Source organism: Cyprinus carpio, chromosome A3 (assembly GCF_018340385.1).
Source record: "Cyprinus carpio isolate SPL01 chromosome A3, ASM1834038v1, whole genome shotgun sequence".
Taxonomy (NCBI): Eukaryota; Metazoa; Chordata; class Actinopteri; order Cypriniformes; family Cyprinidae; genus Cyprinus; species Cyprinus carpio.
In genome coordinates this window covers 33,819,770-33,847,047 of record NC_056574.1, presented here as the reverse complement: position 1 = coordinate 33,847,047, position 27,278 = coordinate 33,819,770, and the positions used below count along the sequence as shown (strand labels likewise).

Genomic DNA, 27,278 nt, shown 5'->3' with positions numbered 1-27,278 from the left:
GTTCTTATCATTATTATAATATGGCCTCATGTTTCAATGTTCTAAATATTTATTCCTTAAAAGGATTAAAGTAGCTTATTGTTAATGGAAACTTTAAGGAACGGGAATCATTGGGAGGCATAAGAACCGGATTCAAAATGTTCAATTCTTTGATTCCCATCCTTGCTTGTCTCGGTACTGTGAGAAGTGTGTGGATGAAGGAGAACTTTGTCTGCATCTGAATTCAGATACTTCAATACTATATGAGTATGTGAAAAAAGATGCATGTCCGAATCCACAGTACTACTACAAGAGTAGGCAAGAAGTATCTGGATGGCATACTACTTCTGGTGATATTCTCATTAACTCCGGGGTTAGACCACATTTACTAGAGTTTGTTGATGGCCACTGATGCTGAATAAAGTGTGTTCTCAATAAATCCTATCACTCCTTCATCTCGAAGAACTAAAACATGGACACAATCACTTTTGTCATACATTTATTTATACACATTATCCTTCACAAAGAACAGAGGGACAAGATTTTGTAAAGAAAAACAAAGATGAGTGACTTAACTTATTCAAACTAAAACACTGTCCTGGAATCCATGATTTCATAATAATAATAATAAATATATATTTATAATTCCTGATAAAATCTCTAGTAAGAAATGGCTGGGTGGAATGTTCATATACTTCATATGCCCAGGGAATTTTGCAATTACACCTCACTTGCAGAGAAATCACAGTCAGACACATGAACGTTACATTCCCAAATACTCTCAATGTGAGACACTTGTGTTCACCTGCATCCTGCAAGACAACCGCTTGAATACTTTCTGAATCACTTCATGAGAGGACTCGTATCATCATGTATCTATTTACTTCTTGGGATGAAGAAATAAACACCTGGAATATCTACTTGTTTTTTTCTTCCACACACAGGGACTTAAAACATCCAGTCTATTAAATTTCTAAAATACATGATAGCTCCAAAAAATGTGCTCATACTGATGAATCAGTGGTGAAATTCAACAATGCTGCACCTGATAACTAAAGTATTCCACCGAGGGCTTGGCACAAGACTAGAGCCCAAACCGAGCGATCTAATGTGTAAATACAGCCTTTCTGAGGTACTTTTTTTTTTTTCTAGAATACATAAAATGAAGTCAGACTTATGGTAAAATTGACTTTCCCATCTTTACTCTGTTGTCATACAGATAATTCAGACAGAGTTGCTCAGCAGTGGTCTAAATCTTTATCCACCGATTGAAACTAAACAGGAAGAGAGTTGAGGAGGGACAGATATGTAATTCGGTGTGACAGTCATTCCATGCTAGAGGACTCCGGATTCCTGGAATCATGCAACACGTTTTGCATGCGCCGATTTGCCCCACATGCACACAGCAGCTGCAGTACAAACACACATACAGTATGTAGGAGCACAGAGCCCAGTCAGTCTACATACAGCTCCTACACTTATATACTATCAGCATAGAAAACAGAGCAGATAAATACAAGAATTGCATATAACAAAGGTTTTCAGATACCAAAGCTATCTCAAATTAGCCAAACTAGTCTTTTTGGATCATCTAAACATAGAAACCATCTAAGTTAGTAAAAGCACATTCAGTTCTTAGTATAAAATCTGCAGGATAATGTACGCCTTCTCTGTATTTACAAAAGTCTTGGTATATATAGTGTAACTTTAGTTTAACAGTAAACATAGCGCTCTACGTAAAAATACTCACAGAGCAAAAATGCAAGATGATCATAAACTAAGACCTAAAAAGATAAAAATATCCGATATATACTGGAAAGTTCCCTTTTGATAAGAACATGAAGAGTATTGATCACCAAAGGACAGAAACACTATCAGAGACGGTTATATTAGAAGTTATACATGACTGACCTCCCACCCACCTCCAACATTTGTCCAAAAAAAAAAAAAAATCATGTTGGGCATTAGGGAGTCATAAACTGTAATGATTCATATGAAAATAAAGTTTTCATATGAATTTGAAAATTTTAAGACCATTAGGAGTTTTTGCATTGTGGCATAATTTCTGTGTCAGTTACGCACATTTTAATTGCATTAACACTTTTTACTTTTTCTGTAATTCTCTTTGTTTCCAGCTGTGATTTTCATTAGATTCTCATTATTATCAAATAATTACAGTAATAAGCAGCATACACAACAAACACTACCATGATTTATAATTAATGTATATTAAATAGTACATCTTCATTTCACTTTTTCCACATTAAAGCAAGGGTTTCATTTTTTTATTTAGCTTTCAGGGTAAAGGTGCTTAACTATGGAAGCCAGTTTCCACCACTAAATAAAAAATAAAACAAGGTAACTGCAACTTTTTATCTCACAAATCTGACTTTTTTTTCTCAGAATTGTGTGATATAAAGTCGCAATTACCTTATTTTTTATTGCAAGTTATAAATTCAAAATTGCAGGTTATAAAAGTCCGAATTGCGAGATATAAACTTTTTGTGGGATTGTGAGAAATATAGTCAGAATTGCGGAATTTGAACGCGCAATTATGAGAAAAAAAAAAAGTCTGAATTGCGAGATATAAACAACTTTATTTCTCAGAATTGCGAGTTTATATCTCGCAATTCTGACTTTATAACTCACAATTTTGACTTTTTAACTCTCAATTGCGAGTTATAAAGTCAGATTTGCAAGATATGAAATCGCAACTGAGAAAAATGACCTTGTTTTATTTTTTATTCAGTAGCAGAAACAAGCTTCCATACTTAACAGTCATGAAAATGTCACAATGCAAAAAAAAAAAAAAAAAAAAAAAAATTCCCCTCTTAATGGTTTTAAAACAGGATTCTTTTTCTTTAAGCAAATATTTTCTGGTGTGAAATATGTCCATAACATGGTTTTGACAGGTTTCGGAGACTCACCCCCTACAGTTTCAAGTACAGCATCTTTTTTTTTTTGTTTCTCGTTACAATGTTCATGTTGTAGCAGTGGTAGATTTCTTTAGCATAATATGCAAGTTTTAAACCAAAGACCATATATCCATCTCTAACAGAAGTGACTCATTCTGGTTTGAAATGTTGCACTGGATACTTATTATCAGGCCCAGGCAGAATCTGCAGAATTTTTTTTGTTCTAAACATGACAGAAAATCTGCAGGATGGATTTAAACAAGGTAAAATATGTTAAACAAAACAGTGTTTTTAGATTATCCAAAGTATTTAATAAAAACAATCATGCAAGTGGATGAGTATAGGACAGGTGATCTGTAGGATTCTGCGGGTGTGGAAGGCCTGCGTATTAGCATCGAGGAATCACAATTCATACATTTAGAGCGAGAGGAAAAGTTGAATATGTCAGAACCAGGCGAGCAGGCAGTGATGGGGTTGGAAGTTGTCATGCTAAAACTCGAGGAGCAATAAGGGTTCAAGTTTCAGCCCAAGTTAAGGGACACCACCAAGAGATCTAGTCGGAAATCAATATGCATATATAGAACTGGATATAAAAAACCTTTTGATGCAGTTATATTTTGGCACTCCTATTACAAGATTTTTTTTTAGATTTACAAATATATAATTCAGGAACATTAGAAATGGCAGGAGAGGTTAAAAGTAATAGGACACAAAAACCTGTTTCATGTCAGCATGCTTCACACACAAAGAATCTGAGGACTGGAAAAAGGGATCGTTCAATATCTCCACCTTCAAAAATATCTGTGTTTTGTAAAATATACTGAACCTGCACATAACATCTATCTGCATACAGGCAATTGATGAACTGTCATTACTATGAGGACATTATCACTCTGTTTCAAAGCCTAGAGAGCTGCCTTTCTGTCTACTGCCTACACAAGCAGCATCCTAACTGAGATGGAACCTCATAAAAGAATCATTTGTCAGGAACGAGTCTGTGGTGCCTTAAAATGCTCACCAGTCTATGGAACAGATCTTACACCAGCTCCATTAGAAGTCTGAATGTGGACACATGCTTTAGAATATTATTTCCATTCAAGCAGCCCTCCTCAGTTCAGATATGTTCAGATAAAGGGTATTCAACTGTCTATAAAGATTTGGTGAGTTCATAAATAACGTGGATGTGGTTGTTTGTTTGAGCAGGATGGGCTGTCCTCTTCTTCTTTTGGCCGTCTCATACCACACTGTGGAGCGTCGATGGGTGGATGAACTCTGGGTTTATGTAAGAGAATCCAGCGAATTCGCTCTGGTCGATGTTGGCCATGACCAGCTGGTCTGGAGGGGTCAGCATGGGCTGCGTGCGGGTGAAGAATTTGTCAAAGTTCTCCGCTGCTTTGCCGCACTGTTAAAGGAAGGGGAGAAGAAAGACGGCGGGTTATTTTGAGATTCAACTGAAAAGAGAGAAAATTCATTCACTAAGGACTTCCGTCACGGATGTCATATATGCTCATATGTCCAGTAAATGGAGGATTTTTATAAAGATGATTGGAAGGGGAATATTCAGGGCTGTGTTAAAGGTTGAAACGACTGAAGCCCAGCTCTAGCATCTGTGCTGTCCCATCTGGGTCCTTTGAGGGAGCTGTGCAAACAAACATGGGTGGCATGAACGTGGACTTTCGGGATCGGGACTTTACCTAGGATTGTCGGAAGGGCAGAATTCGGCCCAAAATCGGCCCTATTATATTGTGGTGTGTGCCCTGCTTAAGTGTGGTTTTAGACCTTGGGGACTTCAATTGTTACGACAAGGGCTTTTGCAGCGGGTAGATAGGAACTTTGTTACAGGAAGTAACCACCAAGGCACGAAGGCATTCGCACCGCCAGCAGAAACATAAACTGGCCGACAGCGATGTCATTTAAGTGCAGCATTCAAGTACGTCAACAACTTGAGAAGGGACTTCAGCGTCAGTCCATCTATAGGCTGTTTTCCATGTTCTTGAAGTTAGTTTGTAATCTAAGTAAATGCAAACTATGTGTTTACACTAGGGCTGCCCTCGACTAAAGATTTTTCTGGTAGACCAGTATTCATTCTTGTTAAGCGGTTAGTCGACCAATCGCACGTTTATATTAATAAACCATAAATCAAAGTAATGAGCGTTTAATTGCCTATGTAGCGCACAAATAAGGTTTGCCAATCTCTTTTTTTTTTGCGACTAAAAAAAATGTGTCGTCTAAGCCTTTTCTCGTCGACTAATGATCAGTCGACTATTAGGGGGCAGCCCTAGTTTACACAGCTTTTGGTGCTAAAAATGGCGGGTGCTTTTGTTTCATATGGTATGCATTCAGCCAATCAATACACTTACGTCACTGGTAGTTCCTATTTTCCAGTTCCTGTGGTGCAAATACACCAAAAAGTGGGTACTTCCACTAATAGTTATAGGACCTATGAAAGTGTTCCTTCAGTGTTAAAGCCTGTAATGTTGCACTTTCTACTTGCTTTATTTTGCCTTCACAAGGCAAAATTTGAAAGCATACCAAAATGTGTCGATTTCACTTATGCCTAAACAAACTGAACAAAAGGAGAAAACGCTCCAGATTGCAAAACAAACAATCCAAATGAGCCAGGTATGAAAACTAAGAGTGGCAGAGCAGGACCTAATCACAAAACAGATCCGATTACATCAATTGAACTGGTTAACAGAGACACTTCATTTTTTTCAATATGATCACTCCTGGCTTCTCCCATTACACTGGGATCATATTTTTCAGGTGCATGAAACAGTCTGCGCAGCTTTCTGTTCCCTGTAAACTCTCTGGACTGGAATACTGACTAGTAAAGGAAGAGCTCATCATCTCCCGGTTGCTCTTGAGTTACTACTCTTAAAGTCAACATGAAATCAAAACCCTATATAAAGATCTAATCAAGAACCTGTATACTTTTTTAATACACATTCCTGACCATATTGTGCATGTTTCATATGTGCATGTTAAAAAAAAAAATTTAGTTTTCATATCCTATAATCCACTTGCTCTGAAGTGACTTTTGCCTACTGACTTCACCAAAAAATGTCTATTGAAGTCAAAGTCATTCTAACTGTGCTTCTAATCACAGGTCGAGAGCTGCAGTATCAACTATACTCCACTGCAAAGCTGTTTGCAAATGTTCATTGGAACAATGGTTTCGGGAAACACAGAATCATGGAACTACAATGCTTTTAGAAAAAAACACACACCAATGATTGTTAAAAACCAGAGCGCCTCACACTAGGAAGCAACATTGCAGCTAGCCATTGGTGGATGCATCAGCTTCAGCCATCTTAGTGTATAAAATGCATTAGATGAGCAGTGAGACGGTCATTTGAGGCCGAGACTAGACACATCAAATATCATCAAAGTGCAGGGGTTATGCAAGTTACTAAACAATATACAGTGTGGTCTACTGTGACCTGAGGAAGCAAGTTGTCATCAGCCCCAACAGCGCTGACAAAGGTCACAGACGTACAAACACATCATAGTCACACCCACCACTTTGGGTTTGAAAGGAGGCTGGATCTCTCTGTTGGCCAACCGTTCCCAGTCGATTCTGCGGAAGAAAGCTTGCTCCTTTATATCTCGCTCACCCTCTGGACTGCAACCTAGACGCTTGGATGGATGCTTCGTCATCAGCTTTGCGTGTAGACGAGAAGAGAGAGATTATTAGAGCCAGAGCCCATCTAGATTTAATCATTAAAGAGCATCTGGCTAGGAAGATAGGTAGATAAAATATTTATGATAATAATGTATTTTTCATTCTGTGGAAACCACTAAAACATCTAGTGCAATTCAAAGATTTTTTTAATTTGGCTGTGCTAAATTTGAACTGAAATCACAACATTTTTATATAACTAACATTAGTGTCTTATTAACAGCCATTAACAATGATGTATAATCATTAAAACATCTAATATACATAATGACATTTGAAACTATTCTACATTAACGAATGATCTCCTCCACATTAATAATCATGAAGTGTCGTCATGAAATTTAAATCACCACCATAAATCATATAAGTTTTTTTCTGATTTGCAGAGGAACATAATCAAACAAAATAGAAAAAGACAAATGAAATATTATTATCTTCCACTCAGCTATTATAGCCGGTGATAATTCCATGACTTGAGCTGACAGCAATATTAAAGTACGCCAGTTATTAATCCAAGTTGAAAAATTAATTCCAATATAGCCTCTGCATTATTCGTTTCTCATTCAATGAGCAATGACACAAAGATTTAGAGGAATAAAGGATGTCTCAAGACTCACCCCTTTACAGATGGACACTGCTTCTTTGGACATGGATTTAGGGTAGGACACGTTGTGCTCCATTATTGACTGAAACAGCTCATCCTCGTCCTCGCCATCAAACGGAGGCTGTTAGAAACAGAGTAGTTGCTGGTTTATATGAAACATACATATGTATATATATATTCATATTCACTGTACCTATTTAAATAAACATGTGCTCGTTCTCTTAATAAATGACAACAGTCTAATATTGTCCAATTTATACTATAAATTAGCTGAGCAGATTCCATAGACCAATGTTTTTAATGAATTGAGCTAAAGTGTTGGTTAAACAAAGACATGCTTGAAGTCGTGCATGCTTCACGGCTCTAGGACCCTAAATCTCAATCCATCTTAAGTTCTCCAGAAGTACTGACAGCTTCCTCCTCCTCATCCTGACAGAGGCGGGTTATTAGCAGACACCCAAAGTGCTCAATACTTTCTAAAAAGGAACAATAGACATATCTGTCATGATTCCAGAGTCATTTTACACTTTTCACATTTATTTTATTTTTTTTAATGCTGTATCCTCACAGCAGTGGGATGATAAATTACATAAGCAGGAATCATTCCAGGATGGGGGTGTCCAAGACAAAATCGTCCAAAGGGATACACATCAAGTGTATAACAAGATTCTTCTGTTGGGTAATTGGACCCGGGAGTCAGCGGGAGGAAGCTGAGATGTAAATGATGTAACCTTGGTAACCGTTCTGGCAGAAAGTACAGAGGACACAGGAAGTGGAGGCCTGGGCAGCACTCGATATAAATTAATCTCACTGAAACCAACAGAGAATATTCCAAATGGACAAAAAAAAGCAGTTTATTAAGTCAATGCATGCAAATTAAATGTATATTTGTCTTTGTGTATAAAACCAGTCATACAAGCAAAAACACAAGCATTTTTTTTTTTTTTTTGCATTGTATCACTGCTACATAATAAAAGTAAATAGTAAAATATAAGATATTATATAACTTATATTATTCACACTTTAGTTTGGGGACAAATTCTCTATATTAACTAACTATTAACTACAAATTTTGCCTCAATAAACTCTTATTTACTGCTTATTAATAGTTAGTAAGGCAGCTGTTAAGTTTATGTATGATTGTAGTATTAAGGAATCTAGAATGTGGTCATGTAGAATAAGGCTTTAATATATGCTTTATAAATACTAATAAACTGCCAATATGCTAGTAATATGCATGCTAATAAGCTACTAGTAAATAGTTTGTTAACTAGTTAATTGGCCCTTAAAATAAAATGTTACCAATATATTAAAATAAATAATTTTGTTTAATCTCAAACAATAAAGCTTCAAGATTCTTTCTCAGAATTGCATCTGTAAGAAAATTTAGCAAAACAAGGATGACTTGCCCAGACTTTTTAATATGAAGGGACAAAGAAATGGTGCATTATATCCAACTGTATTATACAACAATGTATTACATTTTGTAAATAATTACAAAAATGTACAATTTATTTTGTAATCAATTACATACATAAATAGATAGATAGATCTGTACCTTCTTTAACCCTGAAGGTCGCATATTAGTAGCTTATATGTACTCTTATGGTAATATTATGACTCTTATCCTTTGGGAGTAAAGAAGGTACAAAGGTATCCCCTTTGAGGGTACTGTCCCAGTGACAAGCTGTTGTATCCCTAAAGATACCATTTTTACAACATTTTTTGACAGTTGTACACAAATACTGCCCAGAGAAATGAAACTGTATTGAACCCAGTAGATTAAAAAATACATAAATGCATTCAAATTCTTGTTCAATCAGAGGCACTTTGTGCAAACCAAAATCTCAATCCTCTCCATCATGCTCTGTTGCTCGGAGACAGTGTGTTTCGCTGCAAGTCGTTTGCTTTGGCCTTCGCTGATCACAGCAGGGCTGCAATCACAGTTATTCACAGCACCTCTGAAAAGCCCTGGCATCTGACTCATTTGAGTACTACAGAGAATACTAAATGATTTTCTGCACGCGTCCACCTACCTGCCCAGCTAGCATCTCGTAGAGGAGCACACCGTACGCCCACCAGTCCACCGATTTACCATACGGCTGATAGGCGATTATCTGGGGGAAGAGGAAATGAACATGTGCATCATTTTCTGTCCAGTCATTCATTCAACTCTCATGGGTTCTTGGGAAACTCTATTCAGTCTCCATTCATTTGTCAAGAGCACAATGCACATTTCATTACTGCTCAAGGGGTGGTAGTCTGCTATAATTCTTGCTTTCTTCCCCACACCAGTCCACTTACACCCACATATTCAGCACACACACTAATGAGTGTGTATAATCACAGGGGAAGTTAATGAGCGCTTTGTTAAGCATAGAGAGTGTATGTATCATGTCAAACTCTGAATTCTCTTCCTCTTCATGTGTGCTTTAGAAATGACTGCATAGTTGTGCCACTTTCCACAAATAGGGCACAAATTGGTGCCCCATTACTTTGTCAAAAGCAGTGAAGTCCCACAGGCCACGTTCTTTCAAGAGAGAACTATTACATGTGTTACATACTTCAAAATGAGCATTGCATGAAAGGTAGCGATAGGTCTATACAACACCTCTCTGCAAAAAATGTTAATGTTAATCTAATTTTGACTTGACTTGATTGACTATATCTAAGAACTGAAATCCTAAAACAATTGTGATAATTTATATATGCATACATAAGGTATGTTCTTTAGTTTAATACTTGACTTAGACTAAAGCGTAAGGTCACAGTAAGCATGTTTTTTGTGTCTGCTGGCCGTCTTTAACTGAGAAATGTTGTTGTTTTTCACATTGCTCATGATACAGTGTTCAGTTCAGTGTTCGGAATGTTTAATTCAGGCCCTGTAATAACATTCTTATAAAATAATAATAATAATAATACATGGTTAACATGGTAAGTGAGTCAATTTAACTCTTATTAGGAAAAGTAGTGGATCTCGCGTCATGGTTGTGAATATAGTATACAAGAGACCTTTTCTTTTATGTAGACTGGTTTTTCTGTTTAGATTGCTCATTTTTGTGAGCATATGTCCTGTCCAATTTACGTAGAAGTCAACTGATTCTAAAAATGGTAGTTGTTTTTATTTGATTTATTTATTTATTTATTTTTTGTTATGCAACACTGCTATGACAAAATAAGCAGTGATTCTCATAAAAGCTTGTTTAAATCTGTCTCATGTCAATTTCCTCTCTTTTCACATCATTTTCATGTTTCCACTGTCAATAAAATGGCAGAAATTGTGCAGCTAAGCGTAGCTGTTGATTAAGTCTTCCTCCAGCAACTGTATTCAAGAGCAAATTTCAAATATTGATCTATTCATGGGGTCGCAATTGCTTTTAGAACCAGGAAGGGTCAATATATCGGATCTTGTCTTCATTAGCATTTGTCTAAAGACAGGATGTCCAATAAAGATTGCTTCATTTCCTATGACGGTGTGAAATTTGGAAGCAAAGACAACACTATGAGCACAAAGAACAGAAAGGTCCATGGTTTTTGGGCTCTTTGAAATATCCCGTAAACACTATGGTACATAAATTTTGTAACTGTATGGCATTCGTTAACATTACCTGAAATCATCACTGAACTATGGTAACAAAGAGTGGCTCTATTATGTCATTTCAAACATTGTCTTTCATAAAGTGTGTAATGTAGCTGTATGTGAATGTAAACGATCTACAAAGCTGTAAAGCCAAAAGTGCACAATAAATAAAGTTGCTGTCTCCCAAAAGAAAGAATCGACTCAGAACAGCCTAAATGAGTCGTCAGAAATTTGAATCTCACTTCCGTGACGGCTACATGTAACACATTTGCATAATGTATACCTATGTTCTGCATTGGCCGGCCACAAACAACAGAAATGAGGTGATATTAAATGCATATTTTGAGAAAACAAAAGCCTTTTTTTTTACCTTGCATGCATGTAAACCTACTATATAGGAGACTCCCAAAACAATATTAGGAACCTAAAAAATGTCACAACAGGGTCACTTTAATGGGAGACACTTCCCTAAAATGTAACAGCTAAGTTTGAAATCTGCTGCTCAGACCAGTCATCTAGAGAACTGTATGTGTAAAAATAATAACTTCACTGTGTTTCCAAAAATAAAATCCCATCTGCAGTAATATAAAGGCCGCAGACAGGGCTGGTGTATGATTGGCTGGGGACTGGAGGGTTTGAATAAACTCAGGACAGGTGAAGAGGTGGAAGGGCTGCTTATGGGTGAATAAATGATTGTGTCAGGACACGGACGTGCTGGAGTTTCTAATGGAGATGGAGATGGTGCAGTTACGCTGACCTTCTTTAGATTCAGAATACACTCAAGGCTGTGAAAACACACTGATGAGAGGGCAGCATTTGTAGCAGTGTGTGTGTATGTTCTCTGCAACCCTTATGATTATTCTACATTTGTATGACTGCATTTAATATGTAGAGCTATTTCTTAAAGTGCAAGTTAAAGGTATAGTTCACAACATACAGGGTATAGTTCACATAGCTATCTATCTATCTATCTATCTATCTATCTATCTATCTATCTATATGCTGGTTTTATTTAAAACATGGCTGGTATTGAATGTTTTCCAGACTCTTCTATTTAAATGATTATCAGGGTCACTGATGAGACATGAGGAGATCAATACGTGAGGAATTGGTTGAAGCAGCGAGCTGTCATGACGCACGAGCCGAAGACTTCAAGACTACACTTGAAAGAACACAAAGAGTCATAAGCAATCTGCCAGCTAAATGCAATATAAAGAGATCAAAGTTTCCTCAAATGCTACACACACACACATTCTGTATCAAAACACCCCATCCTGTCCTGAGAACCAAACCGCCTCGTTCATATTAAAAGCTATCTCTAAGATATGAGGATCCTGCCAGGCATACATCATGTTTATGTTTGCTTTCTCTCTTCCCACCTACAATATGCTTTTCACACAGTGCATCTCCTTTTGTGTCATAATGCTGGAAGAGATCATGATGTTCCTGCTACCCACACTGCTTTGCTGCTCAATCCCCCCTCACACACATGCTCACACACACATGCTCACACACACATGCTCACACACACACACACACACACACACACAAGATGTCAAGCTGTCGCACGCTTCAGTGGAAATGTCACAGCGCTAATCTACAGGTCAATATCACTGTGGGCAAGAGAGAGTAAATTAAAATGTGGCTATTTACTAAATGGTGTTGCCATGTATGTCAAAATAAATAAATCAATGACTGTCTATAAAGATGTTGTAAATTTAGCAACGAAAGATTGAAGATTTACTTTAATAATCATTCAAAGAGTTATTTTTTTAAATACATTTAAAAACTAATTAAATTAATTATTTATTCAGTTTTATTATAGATTACTAATTAAAGATACTAATTTTATTAAAAGATACTAATTAAAATTAAGCATAAATTAAAATCAGACTGGGTCTAAGATGACCAATGACTGAATCAATGGTGTGGTGCACAACTACTCGATTTGGCACAACTCAGCTGAAAGGCTAATAGGAAATGGTAAAGAATTATATAATTAAAGGCAATTATATATATATATATATATATATATATATATATATATATATATATATATATATATATATAAATCACTAACAGAATTAGTTTTATGAAATATTTTATTTTCATTAAATAGTTTACATCTACACTATATTCCTGTGACGGGATTATAACAAAAAAAAATGCAACGCGCACAATGAAAGAATAGGATGGAGAATTCCTTTTAATAAGACAGAGGAGTGAAGACCCCAGGCGGAGGCAGGTGGACGACTGACCAAGGCAGAGCCAGAGGAATGAGGGAACCCAGCGAAGTTGGTGGGCTGACTGGCCACGGTAGATACGAGGGAGCCAGGAGCCAAGGTGGAGCTGATGGGTCAGAGGGCTGAGGTGGAGTCCAGGACTCAGAGGCTGAGACGGGGATCCTAATGCCTAAGTGGAGCTGGAGACTGGAAGGCCCGAGGCGAATCAGACCGCCAGGACAGACTCGCTGATCATCTGCCATGGGCTCTGGTGTACTATAGAGGAGTAATGGCTGGCTGGGCTTTGGGTCGGGAGTACGGCTGGTGAAGTCCTCCTCGGCAGAGCAGATGGGGATCTGCTATTCACCTCCACCCACTCCACAAATGCGGCAAAATCCTGCTTGGGACCATTTGCTGGCAGGCATGCCTAACACTGCTCTCTCGGATTGGTATATTAAAGGACGCAAAGCGAGTGGTCAGGGAAGTAAGTAAGGCACACAGGATCAAAAAATTCCCTGGTGTGGTCCTCCAGCAGACGGTCCTTCTGCTCCAGGCAAAGGAGCTGGACAGCTGGAAGATCCATCCAGGAGGACAGAGGAACGAAACAAAAAAGAAAAAGAAAAACACAGCAATACTCTACTCGTATAGAGGGTCTGGTATTCTGTCACAGATTGTTACAGCAATATACAATGCGCATGATGAAAGAGTATGATGGAGAATTTCTTTTTAATAAATCCACAGGGAAAGGGAACAACAATAATCCAATTGCAAATAATCGACAAAAGACAATACCAGAAAAAGGAACAGAGGAGAACACAGCCCTTAAAAGTAGGTAGAATGCAATCAGGGAGAAACAGAACAGGTGTGAACCTAATTAACCACCAAGGAAACAAACTAGTGGAGGGAAAACTAGAACAAAAGAAACATCACTAAATATATACCTCAATACCATTATTTTAAATATTTATTAAACCTTGCATTACTACTATTTTAAAAAACAATATTAAAAATGCATACTTTTTTCCAAGCTTATTTAGGTAAAAAGTTTGAATCTGACAAAAAAAATGGCTGTTTTGGTAACATACTTTTTTTCATCACCCAATAATTATTAAAAACACAGTTGTGTGTAGAAAAAAATTAGCTGTATCATAATTTATGTCTGCGGTGATTCCACTAATGTCAACCTAGGCTTAATGGAAAAATGTGCCTCTACCTCCATTTTTGCAAATTTTACCTACAAATACAATTCACTGCAGTTTCCAGATGATATTACCATAGTGGCAGTAAAACCCCAACAACCTTTATTCCTTTTCAAATAAATTACAATTATAGTGCCATATTGTTATTTAATAAAGACTTATTTCCATGAGGTTCCTACTATGTTATGACCTCAAAACACTTTTACCATAGTGCATTACTTGTAAACTAATATATTTTGATGTCTGCATCACATAACAAAGGAGCTGGACAGCTTGCTGCTGTCGCCTCTGGCTTGCTTAGTTGGGGACACTTCATTTGCAGCGATATCGTTGACTTGATTGCAAATGATTGCACAGATACTATTTAAACTGAACTGAGCTGCATGATGACATCACTGAATTCAATGATGAACTGCCTTTAACTGTCATTTTGCATTATTGACACACTGTTTTCCTAATTAATGTTGTTCAGTAGCTTTGACGCAATCTTTTTTGTTTAAAGCGCTATATAAATAAAGGTGACTTGACTTGACTTGACATAACCAGCTCCATATGTGTGATGCAGTAAGCTTGCTCAGTAGCCCACCTGGTACAGCACTGCACTTGTGCTCGGGTATGAGTCCCGTGAAACATGAGTCATTTTTAGAAGATTTTTAGAAGCATGCTAAAATGGCATGGTTACTTGTTTATGTCATGTTTGCTTTTATTAACACTATCGGTACGGTTTAGGGTAGGGATTACTGTAGGTGGTACATTAACCTTTATGCACCTCTCACTGGACATTTCATTTCTGAACTGCCACGATAAACATCATAAAAAACTGCCAAATTAATCTGTTTCAGATAAAACGAAACTTTTCATATCAAAACTGCTGCAAAAAGAAGAAATATAATATGTAAAAATAAATGTTTTTACAATCAGCCTGGTTTGTTTAATCTTGTATGAGTTGTGTGTTTATAAGGTTGTGTGAGTCTGCAAGGGCGAGGACTTTAAGGCCTGAGGTCGTGTCCTACATGCAGTGAATATGACAGAGACAGTCCGGGTCATTTGATTTCAACCTCTCTTACCCAAGACATGTTAAAAGACTAAACAAAATTAGCAACACCCTCTTTTAAGCTGCAGTTTTACAACCTCACTTCTCACTGACTTTCATTATATTGTTGAATGGCCCAGATAAATCTCCTTTTGTGTTCCACAGAAGAAATAAAGTCATACAGGTTTGGGGTGGCACTAAGGGTAAATAAATGGTTTGCTTTTTTTTGTTTTTTTTTCTCAGTCGTCTCTCACCTCTGGGGCGATGTAATCTGGCGTTCCACAGAAGGTGCGTGTTGCCATGCCCTCAAACATGTTTTCCTTACACATGCCGAAGTCTGCAATCTTGATGTGGCCCTCGGAGTCCAACATCACGTTATCCAACTTCAGATCTCTGAAGACAAATACACAAACCAGGTGTATGAAATGCACATGTTAATGGTAAACGCTCAGTATCTGCCTTCCCTCATTACACCCGCACACAGTTCACAATTAATAGTGTGCTCTTTAGCTGAGTGTGTGCAGTGTAAGCGAGGTCAGGGTGACCTCAGCCTTGCTCAGTCTTCATCATCAAAGAGCATGATTAATGCGAGCTGAACGCTGCAACCCTGCAGGGATGGGAACGGCGAGTGAGGAGCTGAATGCAGACATCTCTGCAGATAAACAGTATTTCTTACAGCCAGGTTTTCCTCTAAGAGTCTCGTTCTCTGGACAGGAATATTTATACTGCTGTAACAGTAATAACGAAAATGAAATTTAATAAGTTTGCCTTGACACCATCTCAGCTGTTATTGGCTCCGTTCTCAGCTAATCTAATTTGATCTTGTGGAGAGTCTCATCTGCTCCAAGTAAGTGTATTTTCCACTGACGGTGACACACTGACAGCATGTGACTGCATCAATAAGATCTACTGTGCTCCTCAATTCTGTGTAGAGCAATAAAGTAAAGATACTGTAATCCACTCACCTGTAAATAATTCCCTTCCTATGAAGAAAGAAGAGTCCGACAGCAATCTCTGCTGCATAGAATCTGTCAACAGACCACAGTGTAGATTAGTCGGCATCACACATTACATTTTTTTTTTTTTTGCATTTCTCAGATTGGTATCCCAGCCCTTACAAGAAGCAAAGGAAACAAATGTGCCTTTGTTCAAGCGTTGATTGTTCCAGCAGAAATTTCTAGCCTCTGCTGACAAGGTGAAAAAATGGTTTGGTGTGACATTCTCTGCTCACACAGACATGTACAGTATTAGAATAACAACATGAACAATTCTATTTGAGGAGCAGCTCTTCATGAACAGGCCCTCATATGTTTCCTTTGCTATATGTTTGCAGTTTTATTCATGAGAGGAGACTGGGTGTTGATGGAGCAACTGTTTAGAGCTTTTCGTCTGTGCCATTTTTATACTGTATGTGTTTTTGCATTGTTCAACAAACCAGCATGTTCTGTCACATGTAAAGCTATGTGTTGTGCTTGGCTTGTGCTCATCACTAGTCTGTACTCGTGCGGTTCTGATTGACAGTAAGAAGTGAGTCATGTCTTACACGACTTGTGGCTCCTTAAACTTGCTGAATTGTTTGATGTGTTGCTTGATGTGTTAAATGTTGTTTTAATCGTTTACAAAGTACAGACGATCCTGACAAAAGACAAAAGATAAATAGTGCAGCTGCAGAAAACAACAAGCAGGCCCCTGTATTGAATCCATGTACTGACCTCAGATCAGATTGATATACTGTATGACAGACTGGTGTCCACACCAGGTGTCAGGAAGATCTGCTGTCACCTACCCTTTGTTCTTTCTCAGATTAGAAAGCCAATTACTTTTACAACCAAACACATATTGCATATTGAATAATACTTAAATTTAAAATGCACGACTGAATCATTTCTTATTCTACATCTTCAGTGCGAATTCTATTCTTATTTGTCATCAGGATATTGTCTAACTTTCTAACACAGATGAGATTTTGATAGTTTTGGAGAAATCAGTAAGAATGTGTTGAAACGTACAAACCTGTCAGTAATGTTATGCATTGTATGCCATCATTTGCCATAAAAATTCATTTATACTTATATACAGGTCCTTCTCAAAAAATTAGCATATTGTGAAAAAGTTCATTATTTTCCATAATGTAATGATAAAAATTAAACTATCATATATTTTAGATTCATTGCACACCAACTGAAATATTTCAGGTCTTTTTATTTTTTAATACTGATGATTTTGGCATACAGCTCATGAAAACCCAAAATTCCTATCTCAAAAAAATTAGCATATCATGAAAAGGTTCTCTAAACGAGCTATTAACCTAATCATCTGAATCAACTAATTAACTCTAAACACCTGCAAAAGATTCCTGAGGCTTTTAAAAACTCCCAGCCTGGTTCATTACTCAAAAACCGCAATCATGGGTAAGACTGCCGACCTGACTGCTGTCCAGAAGGCCATCATTGACACCCTCAAGCGAGAGGGTAAGACACAGAAAGAAATTTCTGAACGAATAGGCTGTTCCCAGAGTGCTGTATCAAGGCACCTCAGTGGGAAGTCTGTGGGAAGGAAAAAGTGTGGCAAAAAACGCTGCACAACAAGAAGAGGTGACTGGACCCTGAGGAAGATTGTGGAGAAGGACCGATTCCAGACCTTGGGGGACCTGCGGAAGCAGTGGACTGAGTCTGGAGTAGAAACACCAGAGCCACCGTGCACAGGCGTGTGCTTTTGAACCAGAAACAGCGGCAGAAGCGCCTGACCTGGGCTACAGAGAAGCAGCACTGGACTGTTGCTCAGTGGTCCAAAGTACTTTTTTTCGGATGAAAGCAAATTTTGCATGTCATTCGGAAATCAAGGTGCCAGAGTCTGGGGGAAGAAGACTGGGGGAGAAGGAAATGCCAAAATGCCTGAAGTCCAGTGTCAAGTACCCACAGTCAGTGATGGTCTGGGGTGCCATGTCAGCTGCTGGTGTTGGTCCACTGTGTTTTATCAAGGGCAGGGTCAATGCAGCTAGCTATCAGGAGATTTTGGAGCACTTCATGCTTCCATCTGCTGAAAAAGCTTTATGGAGATGAAGATTTCGTTTTTTAAGCACGACCTGGCACCTGCTCACAGTGCCAAAACCACTGGTAAATGGTTTACTGACCCATGGTATTACTGTGCTCAATTGGCCTGCCAACTCTCCTGACCTGAACCCCATAGAGAATCTGTGGGATATTGTGAAGAGAAAGTTGAGAGACGCAAGACCGAACACTCTGGGTGAGCTTAAGGCCGCTATCGAAGCATCCTGGGCCTCCATAACACCTCAGCAGTGCCACAGGCTGATTGCCTCCATGCCACGCCGCATTTGAAGCAGTCATTTCTGCAAAAGGATTCCCGACCAAGTATTGAGAGCATAACTGAACATAATTATTTGAAGGTTGATTTTTTTTGTATTAAAAACACTTTTCTTTTATTGGTCGGGTGAAATATGCTAATTTTTTTGAGATAGGAATTTTGGGTTTTCATGAGCTGTATGCCAAAATCATCAGTATTAAAACAATAAAAGACCTGAAATATTTCAGTTGGTGTGCAATGAATCTAAAATATATGAAAGTTTAATTTTTATCATTACATTATGGAAAATAATGAACTTTTTCACAATATGCTATTTTTTTGAGAAGGACCTGTATATACATTACAGCTACACAAATTCTAGCTTGTTGCAAATGTTAAATTTGTAAAGGACAATATTTATTTTAATTATTATTAAAGATAGTGAAGGTGTATATTTTATTGCATATTTTCTTCTAAAAATGTCACAAAAAACATTATAATAAAAAAAATAATATTTCTAACAATTTTTTTTTATTTTTTAATTAAAATATTTAAAAAACATTCTTTTGTGGTGGGAAAATTTAAAATGAGAATTACTGCAGAAAAAAAATCTTTATTGTTGAGCCCTATCTTTGAACCATTATGACATTACAGGTTACCCATAATTCTCTGTTTTCTACTACCATGCTGGTTTGGTGATGGCCTGGCTGGTTGAATAAGGAAATCATGCTTGCTGTGCTATTTAAGAAGTCTGGTGAGGACTCCAGTACAGCACCAAAAGACAACATACACTGGTGAACGGCTCTGCAGACCTTTTCAGCACAGCTGTGTCAGCTTACCCTGACACCAGTTGTGTTAATCGTGACCGACCCAGGGGGAGTTACGGTGTTTGGAGTGAAATGTGAGTGGACATGATGGCTGGTTTGCTGTCTGCGTGCAGCTCATGAATATTTAGTAAGAGCATGCTGGGATCTGTTGCATTATTCATCAGCAGGATGCCCATACTGAGGCTACGTTTACACGACAACAATGTAGTCCAAAACGGAAACGTTTTTTCCTTGCATTTTTTAAAAAGTTTCACGTATACACAACAATGTTTTCAAAATGATTCACATTTACAAAAACACTGTATTACGTATGCCAGGCCAGTAGATGGCGCTGTCACAATTTATTAGTAAACAGTACCTGTGGGGAAGTGATGTATATGATGCGTCTCTGCTGTTGGTTGTAATGTTGAAGTAAATCCACACTTTGCTGAAGAAGCTTTGCAAAGTCTAGAGCAGCAACAACACTACCATGTACTCTGCCATTGTTGTGTATGTTTGTTCGCACTTGCCTTTAAAATCGACATGTACTGTGCATGTCTACATACCTAACACGTTCTAGCATGCGCATGACATCACTGTTTTCAAAGGTTCCCGTTTTGGGTGTTTACATGGAATCGATAACTTTGGCGTTTTCAAAAACTTGCACTTTGAAACCCGTTTTCAAAAATATGCTTTTTCAGTTCCCAAAACGCATTTGTCGTGTAAACGAAGACAAAACGCATAAAAAGTTTCTCGTTTTTGGCTGAAAACATTGTGATGTAAATGGCCCCTGAGAGCGGCCTGCTGTGACTTTCCCTATCTGACGCTTACAAAACCCCAAACACAGACACTATTTACCTACATCAGCTGTTTACATACATTTTTATGAGAATTTCTTCTTCATGCAGCTCTTTTCCACAATAAAAATAGCAGTCATACTCCAAAGAGAACAAAATTACTATTAAAGGCAGTATAAAAGAATCATAGAACTGGTCAATATGACCTGTGTGCTTTATTCAAAGTCTTCTGAAGCCATATGATTACTCTGTGTGGGGAGCAGACTGAAATTCAATGATGTTTAGTCACAAGCCATGAAAACAATGACATTTGATGTGAACAGGCACCATATCTGTTGTCAAATAGCTATTGCACAACCCAGGCTCACTGAAAAAATATGTGCTTGTTGCGACATTTCTGCAACACTGATATTACATACTTTATTGCACGTTTCACAGCAGTTCCCGTGTCCATGTTTTTATTACATTGGTACAGGCAAGAATTCAAATGTGTGGGGAGTGTTGCTAAAATCGCTAAAAATCATGTTGGAAAATAAGGTAATACTTCAGTATAGGGACCAATCCTCAATTAACTTGTTGCTTGTTAGCATGCATATTACTAGCATACTGGCTATTTATTAGTACTTACAAAGTACATACTCTGCATGACCATATTCTACATTCCTAATCCTACCCAATACCTCAACTTAACAATTACCTTCCTAAGCAGTAATTAGGAGTTTATTGAGTCAAAAGTCATAGTTAATGGTTATTTAATAGTGAGTTGAGCTAATAAAAGTTGTTGGAGTTTTACTGCCTCTAGTGTTCATTTCAACTGTAAATATATAGGTATGTTTTTTGAGTTTTGCAGAAATGTAGGTAGAGGCACGTACTGTACTTCCAATGAGCCTGGGTAGCTATTGTATGGCTTCAGAAAACTAATTTTTATGGAGTTGGCATTTTTGGATCTTGACATATGTGATCACTGAACTGTAACTGCATGAAAAAGGTAAGGATTTGACAGATAAGTATAAAGATTTGATTAGAATTTGAAGAGGAGAGTCATGGTTTGGACTGAGGGCGAGAAAATGACTTCATATTTTTTGTGTCTACTGCCTACTGGTATTGTAACAGCTACTGGCAATAGAAATGCTCCAAAATGAAAAAGCACAGTAGATACAGTATAAAGAGATGCATTTCTCACCACAGTCTGGAAGCAGGAGTGCAGCTGGGTGAGGAAAGGTGGCTTATCTTTTTGGGCCAGCACTCTCTTCTCCACCATTGTGCACTCCACATCATCATCCTGGATCACCACGTCCTTCTTCAGGATTTTAATGGCATACAGCTCCTCAGTGGACTTCATCTCTGCCAACATCACCTACGTTGAAAGCAAGCACACACTAGATGGAAACTCTTAGGCTATGGTCACACTGCAGGAAAATGTGGCCCAAATCTGATTTTTTTTTTGCTGACATGTGACTCAGATCGTTTTGTCTCGTGGCAAATGTGAACAGCACAAACCACATGGAATCTGATCTTTTCATTTCTGAATTGGGCCCCTTCCATATGTGGTCCTAAATCTGATGTTTTGCAATGCGACTGCAGTCTGAACGGTCATATCAGAATTCATGTGACTCTAAATTGACATTCGTCATTTTTCCACGCTGACAGGAGATTTAACATACTGGTATACCTTTGACACTTAGTTAATATGAGGTAAGACAATGGAGAGACAAGAGGTGTTGCTTTACGAAGTATTTCAGTATTACAGCTCGATACAAGATTATGGGGTTGTACCGTAAATATTTAAAAACTTTGCTCTCTGTCTCCTCATCTTCATCCTCTTTATCGCCCCCTCATGAATTTGCTGGCTTCCGAGGCACATCAGCATTTAACTGAAAGCGTAAGCGCTTACTTCAGTGGCCACCGTGTTTACTTCTGTATGACGGCACGCTTCATGATGTCTTGTTATAGTTATTTTGTTCAAACTGGAATCTGATATTGGCCACATTTAAAACTGATAATGTAAACAGCCATACAAAAAAATCTGAGCAATAAATCGGAATTGAGCACTAATGCTTGCAGTGTGAACATAGCCTTAGTGAAGGGTTAGAAAGTTAATTGGCATATGCTTTCTTAAGGTGCGGACACATTTAATGCTGCTTGGCATAATTTCATAAGTGAAATTGAGTGATTCGAATTGGGGTTTCATCTCTAATTTATAAATTGGCCACTCGACTTCAACAAAAAGCTGCTTGGTTTGAAAGTGACCTTTGCAAGCTGTGCTCTATACATTGCTATACTATTGACGAGACAACTGAACTTTTTTGCCCAACGTGACTGTACCTTTATCCATAGATAAGCCAAAAATGACAAGCTCCAATCTTATCAGCTGGATTCATGCAATTCGGTTGTTTTAATCAGTCCACTGAGAAACAAAGTCATTCTGAGGAAGAACTAGTAGCTGGATTTTTGTAAGGTTTATCTTTGAAAGACATTTAAGCATTTTTTGAGGCATGTCAGGAGCAATAAGTATGTGTGACTGACCTTCCCAAAACTGCCTTTGCCCAGAAGAGCCAGAAAATGGAAGTCACTGAGTTGAACTCTGTTCAAGTTTCCAGATGGAAAACTGAAGCGTCGGTGATCAGTGGGAGTGATGACTTTCTTCCCAGGACCGAACTTGGCTTTCTACAAGAGTGATGGAGAGTGATCAATGACCAATACATGAGCTTCCACAACACTCGAGTGCATGTCTGATACTTCAATTTCTGTTGCGTGCTCAACTACAAAACATGGCACTTCTTAGAAACGTGCTGTTACATGGTCAGGCCTGTGTGAAAATGACAGGACATGCCGAAAAATGTGTGCTGGGCTCATGAGACATCCGCAGCTGCTCGAGAAAGACTGAAAGACACTGTGGAGATCTCCAGGCCTATCAAACAAAAACCCATTGCTGGAAATATCCAGGCTAATTCTTAAAGATTAGCTTTCATACCCTTTTCAAAATCTGTTCTGTATACTGTAACGTATATCATGGTGACCTAGAGTGTGTTTGGCTTTAATGTAAAGCCCATTCACACTGACTGTTATTCAATCACTGAAGGTCACCCAGTCACTATTAGTTGAAGAGGCATTGTTACTCAGTTGCCCACTAGGCTTAACACAGTGAATCCACTGATTTTAGTTTTGATGGTGCGGCACATGGATGTAGAAAAAAAAAAAAAAAACATATTAAACATATTCTTGTCAGAACATACAGCAGGTGCTTTCACAAAATGCAATTCACTGCATTTACATGCTTGATTTCAAATTGACCTGGCTGTTTCCTTTCTCTAGTGTGAAGGTGCCCTACAGCTAAACTCCATTTTGTTGCATTGCCTATGGTCGCTGTTGTTCATGTCACCTCAAATGGCTAACTCAATAAAAATGTATGAGGCTGATCACTCAAAATCGCTGTCAGTGTGAACACCCCTGCAGGTTGCAACATGCAAAATAAACCAGACTCATGGTTGACATGCAGGTCATCTTCCAAATTCTGTCTGTCTAATGAAGATCTGAGGTCAAAATGTCACAAGGTATTCGCATTGTGTCCTGCACGGATTCCAACAGTACCTCAAAATGAATGTATACATATTGGCATCTGGCAAAAGAAATGACAAGTCTCTTGTACAGACTGTCAGATGTTTGAGAAGGTCTGTTAACTGTAATCATGAAGTACTGATGTTGTTCTGTATGCGGCGTCCGTATCCAGTGGAGCTCAGTGAGACTCTTCATTTAACAGTTTTCACAAATATACCCATATTGATAATAATTATAAAGTAATCATTAAAAAATTATTAACAAATATCAGCCCTGTTACTTTGATTGACAATTTGACATTTGCAAAAATAATATTTTTTCCTTCTAATATACACCCAAAGCCTACATAAGCTATAAAAATTTTCTGTCAATCCAGTTACAATTCTGACATTGTTTTAATATTTAATACATTTAATTTGAACATTTGAATGAACATTTAATTTTCTGGCACAATGAAATTGTCATGAACTGCATGGTGACACAAAGACAGAGGATCCAAACGCAGTATATTTAATGAAGGGGTAATCCACAATCAAATTCCAGAAACAGGAAGAAGATCATATACACAGGTAAACAGTCCAAACAATAAAAACAGGTCAAAATCTCAGGCTAAAGAGTAATCCAAAAACAGGCAGAGTAACAAGACATGGAAGAAACAGGAAACAAGGCTTAGAAATGCAGTTTATACAAGCAAAACTTAGCAATAAATGACAAACTGAACCAGGCTTATAAAGGGTGAGCAGACAGGGTTAACTAGACACAGGTGCAAACAATGAGTGCTGATGAGTGTGTGCAAAGGATTATGGGAAATAAGTCCAAGACTGAGTGACAGAGGGATAGATGGTTGTCAAGGGCACTCCAGCTGGTGACTGTGACAGAAATATATTAACACTAATACATTACATGTCACAGAATGTTTAAAATCCTAATGAAATTGACATTAAATATAATTTTTTTTTGAAATGGAAAATGCACCTATTTCACAGAAGGGCCCACTAATGTCTGAGGTCAGAGGAACACCATCACTATGTGTCCTCTGACTGTAGAGATAGCATGATGGAAAAATACCAAATAATTATCAAACATTTCATACGCTAATTTAATTTGAGGCATCCAGTCACTGGTAATGATTTTCCAGAATTATTAAAGTAGCGTTATCCTTATGGCTTCTATAAATAACTAATGTGTAAAAGGCAGGTGTGCAGACTTGCATGGCTAACATCTTAGACAATAATGAGATATTACACAAGTATATGACTGGTTTGCATTTGCATTATTGATACATTTCCATGAAGAACCTGTAACATGCATAGTAAAACATTCTTCAGATTATTAAAATGCTCTTCAAATGGTTCTTTGAAGAACTGTTCACTGAAATGTTCTTTGGGAAACACCAAATTGCATTGCTCCAAAAACCTTTTTGGAGCCTTTATTTTTAAAATAGAGTGAGACATAATGGTCACACATTAGTTTGGGGACCAATTCTTACTAATAACTATTAACTACGACTTTTGCCTCAAACTCCTATTAGTTAGTGAAGTAGTTAAGTTTAGGTTAAGTAACGTAAAATATGGTCATGTTGAATATGTGCTTTATAATAAAACAGCCAATGTGCTAGTAATATGAATGTTAACAAACAACTAGTTAATAGTGAGAATTGAGAGAAATAAAGTGTTACATACATAATATATATATATATATATTTGTGAATATACATGCCATTCTGTAAAACTACAGCATCACATTATTTGTATTTGCAGCTAAAAAAGTTAAGGTTAGGGTTAATCTTATGGGTAGGACTCTAAGGTTATGTCCACACGAAGCCAGACCTTTCCCTTTTTCCCCCTCGTCTTGAGAAATATCTGCGTCCACACGAAACCACGAAACCGACACAAAAAGATGTAGTATACATCTTGTATTATACAGCATGTGGCGCTGTAATTCTGCCACAGAGATAAACTAAAAACGGAGAAGAAGACTCGGACTATGCACATAAATCTTGCGCACGTTATACAAACGAAAATGGAACAATACAATTATTAATCTGTGTTAATGTTAGTTAATAAAAAGACAATCGATCAGTGTTTGTTCATGTTTTTGTTGCTGTTACGTGACGTAGCGGTGTCTGACTGGGGCGAGACATGGGCTGATGACCTCATCGTTTCAGAAAATGTACAGATTCGTTGTCCACACAAAAACACAAGGGCGGCATTTTCAGATTTATCCACTCTAGGACCCAATTTCAAAAACTGTTTCACTCTTCCAACACGCCGGATCCATGTGGACGAAACGCCTATACGATACAAAATTTATGCGTATACAGCTAAATGTGTCTCCATGTGGATGGGGCATAAATAAACACAGTGTATAAACATCCCGGGTAAAGATTTATCAAGTAAGAAGAGTTACCATTCAGCCACCCACACAACATTGTTTTCATGTTTTCGGTGTCTCTATGTTCCATTATATTAATCTAATAAGATATGATGCTATTTACATTGGGGTACAAATTAAGATGCACATTTTAAATAATATGTGAAATAATGTAATTACAGATGTAGTTACATGTCCTATTAATAGCAATTACTGTGTAATAACATTGTAATAACAGTGTAATATCATTTTAAGCTAAGTATACAAAATGTAAACACATCTAATAATACTCTGTAAAATATATGTGCATATAATACACTTCTTGACTATATATATATATATATATATATATATATACATATATATAACAAATATTGTCTAGACAATGACCCAGTAATACATTATTATGCATGTTCTCACATGCACACATTTATGAGTTGAAATTTGTCATTTCATTAACATGTTGGTCTTTGAGAAATAGTAAACATTCAGACACATCAAGAAGAGTTATCATGTGCTGCCCCCTATCGGAGATCTCAAGATAGTGCAAACCCAAACACTAGTGCACTTCAGACTGTCAACAGTGCAGTGAAATAAGAACAGTGCTAATAAGCTTTTATAGTAAATGACTAAAACAGAATCTATCTGTAGTGGGAGACAAAAAGATGTGATCTGTTTGTCATTCATTCAGGATGCACATGAAGCATGCTCAGGGTCAGAGTGTGAGGAAAGGCTGAAGCAGATCACAAACAGCCAAAAGATCAGTGCCTGTCCTTTAGCTTCTGTGTTCTGCCTATTTACTAACAACTGCCCATGAAGCCCATGATTATTTGACAGATTTCATAGATTTAACTACTACTTGATTGGTTTTATTATGTTTAATGTAATAGAAAATAATTTGTAAAATACAATATGAATTTTTCATTGGAATATCATCCAATTTGCATGTCTCATTCAACACTGTAACCATATAATAGGTTACATTATCGCTTAAAAATCATCTATTGACAAAACAAATATGTTGCTGATCATTACTATTCAAAGTGTTGAAATAGTAATAATAATTTCATGATCAGATGGCACTATTTCTGTCACCTCTTTCACTGATCAGAGGTCAGATGTCAGTGGATGTTCATTTAAATAAATGCAAGAAAGTGTGTATGCATAGTGTAAGTGAAAGGGAATAGAAACCTGAAAGAAGTTGGATTGCATCTTTGTTAGTAAATC

At 37.4% G+C, this 27,278-nt stretch overlaps 1 pseudogene across 1 annotated transcript in view; it reads right to left on the bottom strand.

The window, feature by feature from the left end:
* Positions 1 to 461: 461 nt before the first annotated feature.
* The window catches only part of LOC109053860, a 111,674-nt pseudogene continuing 84,857 nt past the window's right edge, over positions 462 to 27,278 (bottom strand). Inside the window, exons 10-18 of the transcript XR_006155587.1 lie at positions 22,647 to 22,787; positions 21,304 to 21,477; positions 16,758 to 16,849; positions 16,180 to 16,242; positions 15,469 to 15,607; positions 9,217 to 9,297; positions 7,194 to 7,301; positions 6,417 to 6,557; positions 462 to 4,296 (exon numbers count right to left, since the gene is read on the bottom strand). The product of XR_006155587.1 is annotated as a protein kinase C alpha type-like (transcript). The remainder of the gene's footprint in view (positions 4,297 to 6,416; positions 6,558 to 7,193; positions 7,302 to 9,216; positions 9,298 to 15,468; positions 15,608 to 16,179; positions 16,243 to 16,757; positions 16,850 to 21,303; positions 21,478 to 22,646; positions 22,788 to 27,278) is intronic.